At 35.0% G+C, this 14,128-nt stretch overlaps 1 pseudogene; it reads left to right on the top strand.

Moving 5' to 3' along the window:
- Positions 1–14,128, top strand: part of LOC124373065 — a 37,665-nt pseudogene that overhangs the window by 21,816 nt on the left and 1,721 nt on the right.

Genomic DNA, 14,128 nt, shown 5'->3' on the forward strand with positions numbered 1-14,128 from the left:
TTTATGCTGTTCTCAAGTCAGTTTAACTATATACAGATGTAAGATGTAACATAAACTAGGGAATGAAGAATTCAAATTAATTTTGTTCAACTCAATGGCATGAATAAAAAACACCTAGTTAGCTTCATATCGTAGATTTATTGTGTGTAACGAGTATTCTAATTTGGTGCAACTGAAACGGAGAAATGTCGTTTGTACAATGTTTAAGTAAATTTGATATAGCATATTTGAGTGTGTATAAGTCTAAAAATCAAGTAAAACATAAGCGAAACTCTGGTGCTAGGAGAGAGAAACGCACCAACAGTATGACAGTGAGTGCAAGCCGACGTTCGCCGCACGGCTATAAACCTGCTGATAGAGTCTCCTGTCAGATTGATGTGGCAGGTACTCCGTAAATAGTAAAATACCAACTACCTTTATCTCTAGCAACCGTATACACCAAACGTATCATTTTGGATGTTGGGTTTCAAATATTTGACAGGCAGCAAAAATAATTGTAAAGAAATATAAATAATTTTAAACATTTAAAAAAATAGTTGCTAAGACATTCAAATTAAGGGACATTATTTTATCCAAACGTAACTGAAATTATTTTTAGTGTTTGCTCTGAGTAATGAGAAAATAATTTATTTGACTGGCTATCCCCCCAGGTTAAGTGTTAGAGAAGGCTTCTTAGGCCTAACTTCACCTGGTAAAATAAGACATCTTTTCCTTTTTTACTGTACTTTTACTTTCTTTCTGATTTTAATTCTTCTTATATGAGGTATCATGTGAGTAGATATAAAGTAAAAATATAATTATCTTGATTTAAAAATGATTTTATGGTAATTAATCTTTTCTACTTTTTAGTTTATAACAACTTTTGGTTTTGATGGTTTTTCTTTCAAATAAAACGAATGAACTATATAAAGTTTAATTGAATAAAATGTATTTAATTAAATAATTGTAGTAAATTAATGAAATAAAATATATACAAAATAAAATAAAATATATATTAAATAAGTATATTTTTTAATTAATAATTTTCTGTTTTTACTAAAACAGGAAAAGAATAATGCAATTGTCCTTAGCGTAAAAGCATCAATATCCCTCTACGGATCCTGTATATTACGATTCAGCTGGTGTAGCGGTTGCTGAAGAGACATGTGGTAGTTGGTTGGTTGGTGTAAATCTCACTACAGTTGGTAGCACTGAATTGAAGAAAAGTTGGTAACACCGTATTGCTTCTAGTGCCAAGTTTGTCAGTGCCCACAATAATAAATGTCGTAGTTGTAGAGATGTTATCATGTATACAGTGCTGATGTATCTACACAACCTGCAACTGTATTGTGATGGAAATGTAACCAAACTGTATTGTATGTAGGATGTGGTGTGGGGTGTTTTAGATGAGGGGGTGGGTAAGTGTTGGGGGGGGGGGTGGGATGGGGGGGGGTATTTTTTTGAGAAGGGGGGGTAGGGTTTTTTTAATGGTGGTGAGGGGGGGTTTTTTTAGGTTGATTGTTCAATAGTTGGTTAGGGGGTTGAAAGGTGGTGGGTAATGTGATAGGGTAGGTGGGGGTTGGAATTTGGGTTGGTATTGGTGGGGGGTTATAATAGAGATAGGAGGAGGGGGGGGGGGTTAGGGGTGGGGTAGGGGGGTTTGTTTGTAGGTTGGGTTGGGGGTGGTTTGGATGGGGTTGGATATTGGAGTAATGGGTATTTAGGTGTGACCGAAGAGGGGGTGTAGGAATGTGGATGATGGAAGATGAATGGTGTAATGGTGTGGTGAGGGTGTGATAAAAGAGTGAAGTGGGAAGAGGGTAGAGTTGTGATGAGGTTGGAATGGTATAGAAGTTGTTGTTGTAATATGGATGGAGTTTTTTGTGGGAATGTGAAGAGAGTAGGAATTTATAGTTTAATAGTTATAAAGGTTTTTAAGGGGGAGAGTTGGGTCATAGGTAATATTTGGGGGGTATAAGAGAGGATTTTTAGAGTTTTGGTGTTGAGGATTTAAGATTAGTTTTTGAAGTGGTTTTATGTATAATGAGGTTTGGGGGTGGTTGGGGGTAATGATTGTGATGGTGTTAAGGAGGGTAATGAGGTTTTGTATTAATTTTAGTCTGGCTGTAGTTTTACTAGTTCGTTTTGAACGTCATTGATATTGTTATTTAATTTGAAATTTGTGTCAAAGGGAGTGTTTTGTCCGTGTTATCAACTTTTTTTTATGATGTGTTGTTTGTATAATGTGAAGGTTTTGATTGGGGATGTTATGGTTGATTGATTACTTAGCTTAGACTAAGGATATTTAATTATAACAAACATTGTTTTTTTTTTTCATATTATCATTGGAATATATATGTTTTTAAATGAGGGTATGTGGACTCACAAAGTTGTCTTAGTGGATTACTATATAATGGTTATATATATGAAGTGTGTAACAGTCAGGCCCTACACTAAAAAAAAATAATGTAGAAAATAAATCTGCAAATATGCACGAGATAGCAAGAATGCCTTAGTGTCTGTAAAAATTTAATCAGCTCTTCGAGGGTTAACTATTTTTTTTCTGATATATGGAAAACATGGAGCATTTATACTAGCAATTGAATGGACTAAAATTACAGCACTCTATTCAAATCATTAAAACTTTAGTTAGAAATGTTTAACTTAATTTTTATGTTTTAAAATATTTTTGAACAAATTGAATTCCCAACAAATTGAGTAATGCAAATGTTTTAATTACATTAAAGTTTTTAAAATGTTTAGTTGATTAGACTTTTTTACATATCAATTCAGGTAATATGTTGTATGAGTTAATTGTCACAAAACAACTGTAATACAGCAGCCCACACATCACATCATATGGACTGCTTTTACAGCTTTATGTAATAAGTTGTAATATGCTCATTGTGTGAAATGTTTTCAATGTACGAGTAATTGCCTTTTACCACTGTCCTACTTTTAACTGACTCAAACTGAAAGGTTCACTCGTTAGAAATAAAATAATATATTTCATGAACTTCAATTCAAATTTTTCAATTTATTTCACTTTTTTTACATAATACATACAAATAACAGTAAAGTACTTAATACTAAAAGAAAATTAAGCACAGCATAATTATTCTAAACAATTAAGTACAATATCCTAAAAAAAAACTAAAATAATTAATAATAAAATAACATAATTTTGTAGTGAAATAAATTAGGTATATCCCAAAGGCAAGGGCCCGTGTGGGATATCCATCACTTGAAAAAACACTTAAAAACAACACAGAAGACAACAGCTGCATTTGTGCTGACTAAAAAAAAACAAAATACATCTTTTTTACGTAAAAAAATTTAAAGGACATTTAAAATAAACATTTATTATTTCTGCCTTAGACATTTTTGCTATTATTCATAACAAGTAAAATAAAACAATTAAATATATCTAAACATTTATTATAATGAGCTATACTTAGAATTGGATCAAATAAACAAAACTTAATTGATAAATGAGTTAACTGATAATATATATATGCAATCTAGTAGGAAAGATCATCATTTATCCCCTTTGTGAAAGAAAAAAGAACAAACTATTCAATAACGCTAAATAAATTTTCACAATCAGGAAACGTGAACAATAGTTTTTTTAGGCCAACTAAAAATTGTGAACTAGTTTCTTTTTATACTTTTATACTTTTAGCAGAATTAATAAATATTTTACTAATAAGTAAATATATAATAATAAAATTATCTCAGTATGGTTTAAAATAAATTTCTCTGTGTAAAATTATATATATATATAATGATATTTAATGATATTTTTTCTAGCCGACTTCGAAGCACAGTCCATGCTTCAAAATGAGCACAATCTTATTTTACTAGATTTTGACTTTGTCATATAATTAAAATATTCCTAGTTTAAGTTGTGAGGATATTTGGCTAAATTGCATCACCATACTGGGTGACAGTATTAAAGTCAGTAAATTTAACATTTTATAGTAAAAATAATATTGTCTTTGGATAAAATCTAGATTTAAAAAGTTTAACAATGCATTGAAATAATAAAACTGGTAATAAATTCACTTAGACAATAGACAATAGACAAACTTCTTTATTTACATATTCATTAAGAACAGTTATAGAGTCACATAATATTATTACATAAGTATGGATGATGAATGTTTATACATTTGTGTTTCAGTTAAAAAAAAAGTCAAGGTACATTTTGAAATCTCCATGTTTCATTGCAGGCGTTGAGGAACTCGTCCAGTGAATAAAATGGTTGATTTTACTAGGATGTCATGCAGTTTTCCCTGTAGGGCACTCCTCTTCAATCTTCTCATTGTTTCTGGGAGAGCGTTCCACAACTTCCGGCCGATATAAGATGGTTTTTCTCCATAAATTGCTGTGCGATGTGGAGGCAGAACGTAGTTGGCTGTATGGCGAGTGTTGTATGAATGGATGTCTTTCCCTGTTTGAAGACCCAGGCTGTGTACATGTAGAATTACTTCTTGGATGTATAGAGCAGTGACGGTCATTATGCCGAGGGTTTTGGAAGGCTTGTCTGCAGCTTTGTTAATGTTCAAGGTCAGCGAGGATTCTAATGGCTTTTTTCTGCAGGACGAGCACCTTGTTGAGGTTTCCGACAGAGGATCCGCCCCATACAGCAATCCCATACCTCACATGGGTTTCTACTAATGAATAGTAGGCTGTTTTGGCATTTTCTAAGTTTCCAATCCATTTTATGCGCCGAACAGCATAAATACCTATGCTGATTTTTTTGCAAAGGCCATCCACATGCTCTGTCCAGCCGAGATTTCCATCCAGGATGATTCCAAGGAATTTAACATGGTTTTCAATTTCTACGTCAGGTATTTTTGGAATGTAGTCTTTTCTTTTACTAAAGTTAATCTATATGGTTTTTGATGGATTTACAGCCAGGTCATTTTTCCTGCAGTATGTCAGTGCTTTGCGGAGGGAGTTGCAGGCGGTTGCATGTACTCCTTCTGCAGTGTCATCCTTTATTAAGAGTGTTGTGTCATCACCATACATTACACAGTTGGTATTGTGATCTTGGATGTATGCTGGGAAGTCATTGACAAATAAGACAAAGATGACTGGGCCCAGGACTGATCCTTGTGGCACTCCACGTGTGACTGGTTGTGGGTTTGACTGGTAGGTGTTTTTATGGCCAAGTGTAATGTTCTTTATTTCAACTACCTGTGTTCGCCCTGACAGATAGCTCATAAACCAGTTGTTTGCTATGCCAGTAATGCCAAGAGATTTAAGTTTTTCTGATATGAGGTCATGTCCTAAACAGTCAAAAGCTTTGCTATAGTCGAGGAGGAGAACAGAGATTTATTTTCCTTTGTCTATTTGGTCAATTATGTATTCTACTAAGCTGATGATAGCTGATGTTGTTGATTTACCTTTAAGAAATCCATGTTGGCAGTTAGTAACTATGTTATGCTGCTCTAGTTAGGTCATAAGTCTATTGAGTACTACTTTTTCTATTATTTTTGAAAATGTTGAAAGAAGTGAAATAGGACGGTAATTTTGAACTTCAGTGGTTGGTCCTTTTTTATGTTTTGGATACACTTTAGATTGTTTTTAATGCAGTAGGAAATTAGCCAAGTCTAAAAGATTTGTTTATTATGCTGACTAGAGGTGGTATAAGCTCATCAGTACAATACTTTACAATTTTAGCTGAATATTCATCCATTCCACTGGATGGTTTTGATTTAAGGGAATAGATGGCAGCTCTTACTTCTCTGAAATTTTGTGGGGCCCTAAGTTAAAAACAGTTTGGAAGTTGTCTACTATAGACTTGTAACAATAACGTTTACTCTGGGCAAAATGGAAAGTTGAACTTCCTTCATTTAATAAAAAAAAATTAAATCTCAATGCTCATTTGTTTTGTTTGAAAACTGAAGGCTAATAAAATTTTAATTACAAAATTTAGACTATTCTTGTAGTATCTTTATCCAATTTAATCTATGATATTTATTTACTAATTTGTCACTATATTACTTGTTGCACTTTGATTAACCATATCGTAATATTTATATTACACTTTTTTACATCTCACTTGTCTATTCTGTGACAATTTGTTCAAAGATTTGCTTACAACTTCATCTTGAGTGTACCACCATTGCAAGAAAGACGTAAATCTATTACAGCCTTATTTTACAAATCATTGCCCCACTAACTTTTGCCGCTTTATGATTGAAAATATGGTTACGAATATTTAGATTGTGGCACATGGTCTCATTAAAATAGACCACCGCTTCACATTTTCAACACATGGTCTTAATTTATTAAAATAGACGGCCAACACACACCTGCAGCATTCAATAGTGTGTTTTAAAACGCTATTTTAAATTCTATTTTGAATAACGGAACACTCTGTACTAGTCTGAAGGGATGGACTGCCACAACTGTTTGGCGTGTGGATCTGATGATTAGTAACGTCGCACGGTAGTTGATAAAACTGCTTCTGTAACAGCAGGTGTACTAACTAATACGCCCTTTGACAAAGCGCTGACATATTATTTTATATTTATAAATCAAAACTGATCTTTATTTAAGTTGTCTTTGAATTACCATAAATCAGAAAACACCTTTATAATTCACTGCACAAAGTTTAAAATTGTTCATGTCATTTAATTGCATAGTGAACGTAGTTCGGTGCCGTTAGCCATAAATTCAATTGTTGTAAATATGGCTTAGGCTCAGTATTAGTATACATAGGCAATTATTATTTTGTGTTTGTACTGCTGTATTACAGCTTAGTACACTGAAGGAGTCGCTAATACAGAACTGGAGTAAGCTGAACTGTATTACAGCTGAGAATGGTAGAAACACACGCGCATTAGCTTAGCTGCTTTAATAATCCAATATGGCTGAAGATTGTTTCAGTTTCGCTAACAGTTGAAACTGATTAAAAGTAACTTCAATATCAGTGAGTCCTCTTTTCCTCTTGCTTTGAACGGGCTTATCAAACCGCTGCCATATATTTGAACTTAATTAAGTGTACATTTTATTTTTTATGCTAATGAAAATTTTATAATTTTGTATTACAGGGTTCAGTTATATTGTTTTTTTTCTAAATATTTAACTCTTATAAGACCTTATAGTATAATGATAGTAACTTTATAGATCATCAGCTGATCTTCAGAGTACTTCCCCTATCTGTAAGTTTAAAAAGTTGATAAGACAATAGTCAGTTACAGGTGACAATCATGATTGTTGGCTGGTTTTAGTTAAAAGCCATGATGAAAATTGTTTTAGCTTTAAACTTGATGTAGCATACCACAAATATTTTTATCAAAGGTAATCATTCAGAGTAACAAATTGTTTATTGGATTTTTTCATTGAAGCTGTTATGTATGTCTTTGCATGTTTAGAGAATGCCGCAGATGACCGGATTCTGCGAGGCCGTGCGCAGCTGGCTTCCCGTCATTGCGTAAGTCCGCTCAGAGCTTCCCCGTGGTGTCATGGGATGGGTTTGTGGATGCCGTGCGTGCTCAGGTCAACCCCTTGGCCGACCAGAAGCACTTCAGCGAGTTTACTCACCCAGTTGCAGCACATGGGCGAGGTTCAGTTGTGGAAGTTATAGCTCTGTCATAAACTTTGGGTGTAGAGCAATGATTAAAAAAAGTTATGTAAACTTGGGGATGAGGGGACAAGTATGTGACAGTTTGTAAAAATATCCTTTTTATGAGATACTAGCAGTTACCCGTGGCTACGCACACAATTTTGTGGGGTCGGCACATGTATGAGCACTTCTGATTGAAGTGAAAAACAATGAGCTCTCTGGTTTTCACTGTTTGTAGCTTTAGAAAAAAGTTATACAGAAATTTTTAAAATGTGTTTGGTTGTCCAATTTCAAATTCTTTTGGTGGGGGAAGTAGAGGAACTTTGAGACCTTTAAGAATTACCACTGTAGCAATCAAACAGGTAGTGCTGGCAACTTAAATTTATTATTTGATACAATTTTTGTGTACAGGATGAATCCATCCATGATAGTTTACGCTTTTATTTGCTAAAAAGAATAAATCTTTTAAAAAGCGCTGGGCTTTACACCCCATTGACAGGTGTATAGAATTGTGCCTTCATAAATTTGTATGGCCTACTACAGATGATAGTGAAAAATTGTCTAATAATCTCCAAATGTCACTGACAGTTTTAAAAATTAGGCAGAAAGTTGCAAATCCTACAACACTGCAAGGATTGACTGCTGAGTTAAATAATGGCAAGCTGTATTTTAGGGCATTAGCAACTTCAAAGTATCACCTCTTATAGATGAGCTGCTTTGAAAGTGACCTGTTAAGTAAATAGTGCAGGAGGGGGAGGAGTGAGAGGAGAGTGATGTGGAGAGGGAGAAGAAGCGCAGGACCAACCACTCCTCAGTCGCTACTTTATCACTCGTAGGGTATGTGATACATAACAGCTGTTAACAATACAGATTTTAAAAAATAATTCTAAACTATACTAATATATTAAATAGATGCAATGGACTATTCTTTACATAAATAATAATATTTAATAATAATAATTGTTATTCCATAACAACGAAAATAACAAAACATAGCGGGATGCTCCAAAAAAACCAATCCAAGGAAGCAAAGAACTCGGTTCCCATGTGTGTCTTTTGTAAAGGAAATAGATCGAGCAGTGAAAGAGGGGAGGTAGCAGTAGGCGTGGTTGAGCTCCTGCTCCTCCACAAGAAAATCTCTATGCACAAGAAATCTTCGCGCAAGTCACTTTCAAAGTGGCTCATCTATAGTGTTATTAGAGCTTGGTGGAAATCAAGAGTTCATGAAAACCACCAGGTAAATTTTTGATAGAGCTTTATTTCACTGTAATATTTGACATAATTGAACCGAAATCCTTTCCAGGTCATATACCTGAAGTCTGCGGAAGGATGTCTTCACCCGGACCTGCTGGTGCTGTCCCCCACAGTGGCTCTGCGGACCAGTGTTGGGACAGTTGCTCTCCATCGACTTCGTGGCCCACGCTCGTATCACCGGGTGCTACACTGTGGAGGACTTCCAAGCTGCTTTCCCTCAGACGGATGCTCTGGGCCTCCTCAGGAGTCTTGGAAAACCATGCAACTCTGTATAGACCGGTAGGAAACCACACAACTCTGTATAGAGGTAGGAAACCATGCAACTCTGTATAGAGGTACGAAACCACCCAACTCTGTATAGAGGTAGGAAACCACGCAACTCTGTATAGCGGTAGGAAAACCACACAACTCTGTATAGAGGTAGGAAACCACGCAACTCTGTATAGAGGTAGGAAAACCACACAACTCTGTATAGAGGTAGGAAATCATATACAACTCTGTATAGAGGTAGGAAACTATGCAACTCTGTATAGAGGTAGGGAAACCACACAACTCTGTATAGAGGTAGGGAAATCATACAAACTCTGTATAGAGGTAGGAAATCATACTTATTAAGTTTTATTAAGGGCATGTGTGTAGGCCTACACACAGTGTAGCCCTTCACACATAGCCCTTAATAAAAACTTAATAAGACATTCTAAATTCGCTGAGTACTTGAATAACTACAACCATTCTTATACAAGCATAGCAGATAACATAGAAATTGCTACATAGGACAAGATTAAATAGATTAGAAGACATAGAAATATGTAAAGGCCATTCTATTGTACAAGTGAGAACAATATTTTAAATGAAAGAATCAACACCAGGAACCATTCCATTTATGACAGAACTTTCAATAATAGGAATACAAATAATGCGATCGACTCAAGCAAGATATAACAGATAATGAAGAAGACGCCTTGATTAGAGATATGTACACGAACAAACCAACCAGTCCGTGCACTACGCTTAACCCAGACATACTATCATGGTTTTTCTCCATATTTTTAACCAGTTTAAATTTGACGGCCCACCTAGATGAACTTTTAATTAATTTGTTTCATGTCATGCGTTCGTGTATGTAGGGCCTATACTGTTTGTTTATTTATTTGCGTATGCGTTTGACAATGCCGCAATCGAACAAAACACCTCACACTTAGGGATGAATTGGATTGCTCAAGCTGTGAGTACATTAAAATAAGATTTATACCAGCAATTCCAGAACAAGATCGAAATAATAAAAATCTACGGTTGGATGAATACCACTTTCAGTTCGGATTGGGCTAAGAGTACTAAACTTTCAAAGTGTATATAAAGGTGGATGGCTGAAACAGTTTGGGTACTCGGAAAACATCTGTTGCTCAGTTCCAATAGTCAAGAATAGAATTAAGAAGAATTAACTATTGACCTATTCTGTTGGCTTATCCATAACAAATTGTTCCATGACGGCAGAAACTGTTCCCAAATTCCACATCAAGGAATCGTTTGGTAAACAGGAGCGTAGTGTCATCTGCAAAGAGCTACTGCCCTGCCTCCCAGTCTTAAATCATTCACAAGAATTAAGAAGAGCAAAAGGTCCCAGGATGGAACCTTGTGGCACTCCATGCATGACTTCTCTACTTCCTGAAGTAGCCCCACCAGCGATACCCTCTGTTGTCTATTTTCGAGATAGCTGGAAATAGTTTTGTGAACTGGTTCCTTCGATCCCATAGGAATTTAGCTTGCTAAGTAGTATCTTATGCGGCACACAATCGAATGCTCGGCTCAGATCACAGAGCGCAAGAGCCATTGATTCGCCAGCCTCGAAAGCTTCCATTATCTTTGATGCTATGGATAATAAGGCAGTGGTTGTAGAACGTCCACTTCTGAAGCCATGTTGGGTGTTGCTGAGCAGATTGTTGGACTCAAAAAAATCAACCAACTGTTTTTTCATTATTGACTCCATGACCTTAGACACCACTGGCAGAACTGAAACTGGCCTGTAATTCACCAGTTCCTCAGGATTTCCTTTCTTGTAGATGGGGACTGTGCGTGCAATCTTCAAAGCATCTGGAAAGATACCTCGACTAAGACACTTGTTTATTACTACTGATAGAGGGTTTGCTACTTCATGGATCACCGCTTTCAAAACAAAGCAAGGAACACCATAGATATCCGGGCTTCTAGAGTTCTTTAGCCTATTTACTATTTTTATAATATCTAGTGGCCGCACCTCTAACCAGTGGTCTAATATAGGCTTAGGCCTATTTCGCAATATACAGAGGGTTAAAGTCCATCTCCGGAAGGTTTGTCACTATCTCTTCAACAGCCTCTATGAAAAATTGTTTATGTTGTCAGGACTTTCTGAGCAGGAAGCATATGGCTTCTTAGGTCTGTGTGAGTTTATAATATCCCAGGCCGCTTTACACATGTTGGAGGATGACCTGATGGTGTGGACGTTGAAGGCCTTCTTAGCTTCTGTTACTTCCAGTCTGTATTGTTTATTTGTTTTACAATATAATGCATAGTACTCATCACTGTCTTTTGGTGAGACTGCTGATTTATAATGATCATTTAGAAGAACTACTAAGTTTTTAAGTCTGCGCAAGTCTGCTGTATACCAAGATTTATCTTTAAACTGACATTTAGTTCCGTTTTCTGGATTTTTTTTTAAAGGTTTTAATGGAAAAAATATGTCAAAAATTGTAATTAAAGGTTTGAAGAAATCTATCAAAGGAGTGCTCAGATAAATAGTGATCACCCCAATTCAATTGGCCAGTTTACGTTTTTTAGAGCCCTCCTTAGTAAAGGCAGCTGCTCATCCCTGATGACGCGCTTTGTAAAACTATACTTATCATGCCATGAAACTTCTTTGTGTTTACCATTTTTCCCAAACTTGACTTTATTGTCATAATAACTGCACTATGGTCCGCAGTCATAGGTTCAATGACTTCCACCTTATAATCCCAAGAATCAAAATTTGTAGCCATGGAATCTTCCCGTGATTTTTTCTTCCAGGTGTACATTAAAGTCACCACAGACCACAAGTTTTTTCTTATTTCGAGAAAGAAAAGTAAAACATTTTGTCCAGAAGTTGGATTAAACTCATCAAAATATGTAAGTTATGGACTTGTGTTTCCACATCTGTATGACTCTCAAACATATTAATATTATCTGTGATTTGTTGTGGGTATAAAACTAATACTGGTGAGTGCATACCAGATTTTGAGCTTTGCTGGAATTGTGTAATGTATGGTTAGAATGTTGTGAACATCGTAGTGGCCTTGATCCAATTTGGTCATGTTCACTCTAAACACACACAGTTAAATAATAATTAATGAGAGTGTAATGTGCAAGTACTAGATTAACTCCAGAATGTTTAATATACATGTGTTTGATGTATAATTTCTAACTTATCGTACAATTTAGCTATAACCATAATTATTAAGTTTTACAGATTTTGAAAACTGTTACTTTTTTCATATCAACGTATATTCTGCCTTACTACAGTACAGCCTTGATAAGTAAATCATTCACGAGCTGCAACTACGGTATTAATTTCTATCACTAATAAATTTTAAGTTTGATTCAAAGCATAGATATTTACTAATATTACAAGTGACATACAAAGATTTAGCTAAGGTTATGCTGACATTTTTCTATTTTTTTTTAAGACAAAATTTTTAGTCGAAGTCTTAAAATGAAGGCAACATACGAGTACTGTGAGTATATAAATTTTGGATACTAAAAACGTTAATGACGACCGTTAATTTCCACATAATTTTTTTATATGAATTTTTCAATAATAACGGTAAAAAACACGTAATTGTTTTACATTAAGCATCTAAGTGTAATGATAAAAAGTATATAAAAATCACAATTTTGAACAAAAACATTTTTGCTAAGAAAACTTGTACCCGACAGAGTACACATTAGTGTGGACATATTTATTTAAACATAGGAACAAATTTAACAAATCATCAAGACAGGCAACCCAATAAAAAAAAACGCAATAAGGAAATATATAGCAATATGTGCCCCATCGGGCACACAACGTGCTTTACCAAAAAGCCTGATGTATATCCGATCGGGTACATGACGGAAATTGTGATAGATCAAGTGTACCCAATGGGGTTTCACAATTGTCGTAAATATGTTAAAAGTTGAGATTGTATTTTATGTGACTGGATTTGGAACCTAATAACTAACGTCAAAGATACTACTTTTTTCAGTTTTGTATAAGATTAGGGTTTGTTTGAATTCCCTCTTCTTTAGACATTTTAAAGAATATTTTTAATTACAGATTTTCTAAATATCTGCGTTTCTTACCACAGCACCAGTTGGGAACATAATTTTAATCATACCTTTCAGAGACAAAATCATTCCTTAATATTTTAAACATCTGTTATTGTACGTTACATTTTTATTTCCTAATTAATACCTAATCTGGAGAACAATATATTTTTTTGCAATTGTAAATGAATTTCAGTAATCAAAGTGAATGTGTTACACAAAGAAGCTACATTTGCCGTACTAATTTGTTTTGTTAGGGTTTTATCAGATTAAAAACTAAACGTGCTTGGAAGGAACTTAGGCCTACTAACAGTTTCTGGTGGTTTCCCAGTGCGAGGTGGGACGGAGACCTGGAGTACGAGTTTTCCGTGCTACAATCTGGTGGAGGCGCTGGAGGGGCTCTGGGAGGAGAATGGACCCCCGATATCGTGGTGCTGTATACGGCGGTGTGCGTCTACATTCTCCTCAGGGCACTGTACACCCTTCTGCACTCCGTCTTCCCTCGGATACAAGTTAGTCTATTGGAGGACTTTCCGTTAGTTGTGGATTTAAGGAGGAATCATTCATTCCGATACAAATATTTTTGTTAGTATTCTTAAATTATCTATTGCAGTAATTTTTCAGATAAAAACTACTAAACGACATAAATCAATTTTTTACTTTGGTTTGTGGAAAAAATCGTGTTTTAAAAATATTTTTAATGATTGTCACGTTGTATATCAGAGTTTCTGATAGGATATAAAGAGCAGGATTACCTTTACACACAAGGACGTAGCTAGCAAGGAGGTCCTAGGGGTCCGGACCTCCCTGAATTTTAAATTTGTTCAATTTATTTTTTAGCAAACTATTATTATTATTTAAATAATTCAGTATTAATTGACATGTACGGCTGAAAAGGTCATTCTTAACATTGAAATGGGTCAAGAACTTTTTAAGGAACAAAAATGGGGAATGAGTAGTTGATTGCATTTGCCTTACTTTCTGTCCAATATGGGAAGAAAA

This window comes from Homalodisca vitripennis, unplaced genomic scaffold (genome assembly GCF_021130785.1).
Source record: "Homalodisca vitripennis isolate AUS2020 unplaced genomic scaffold, UT_GWSS_2.1 ScUCBcl_4738;HRSCAF=11098, whole genome shotgun sequence".
In the NCBI taxonomy this organism is placed as follows: domain Eukaryota; kingdom Metazoa; phylum Arthropoda; class Insecta; order Hemiptera; family Cicadellidae; genus Homalodisca; species Homalodisca vitripennis.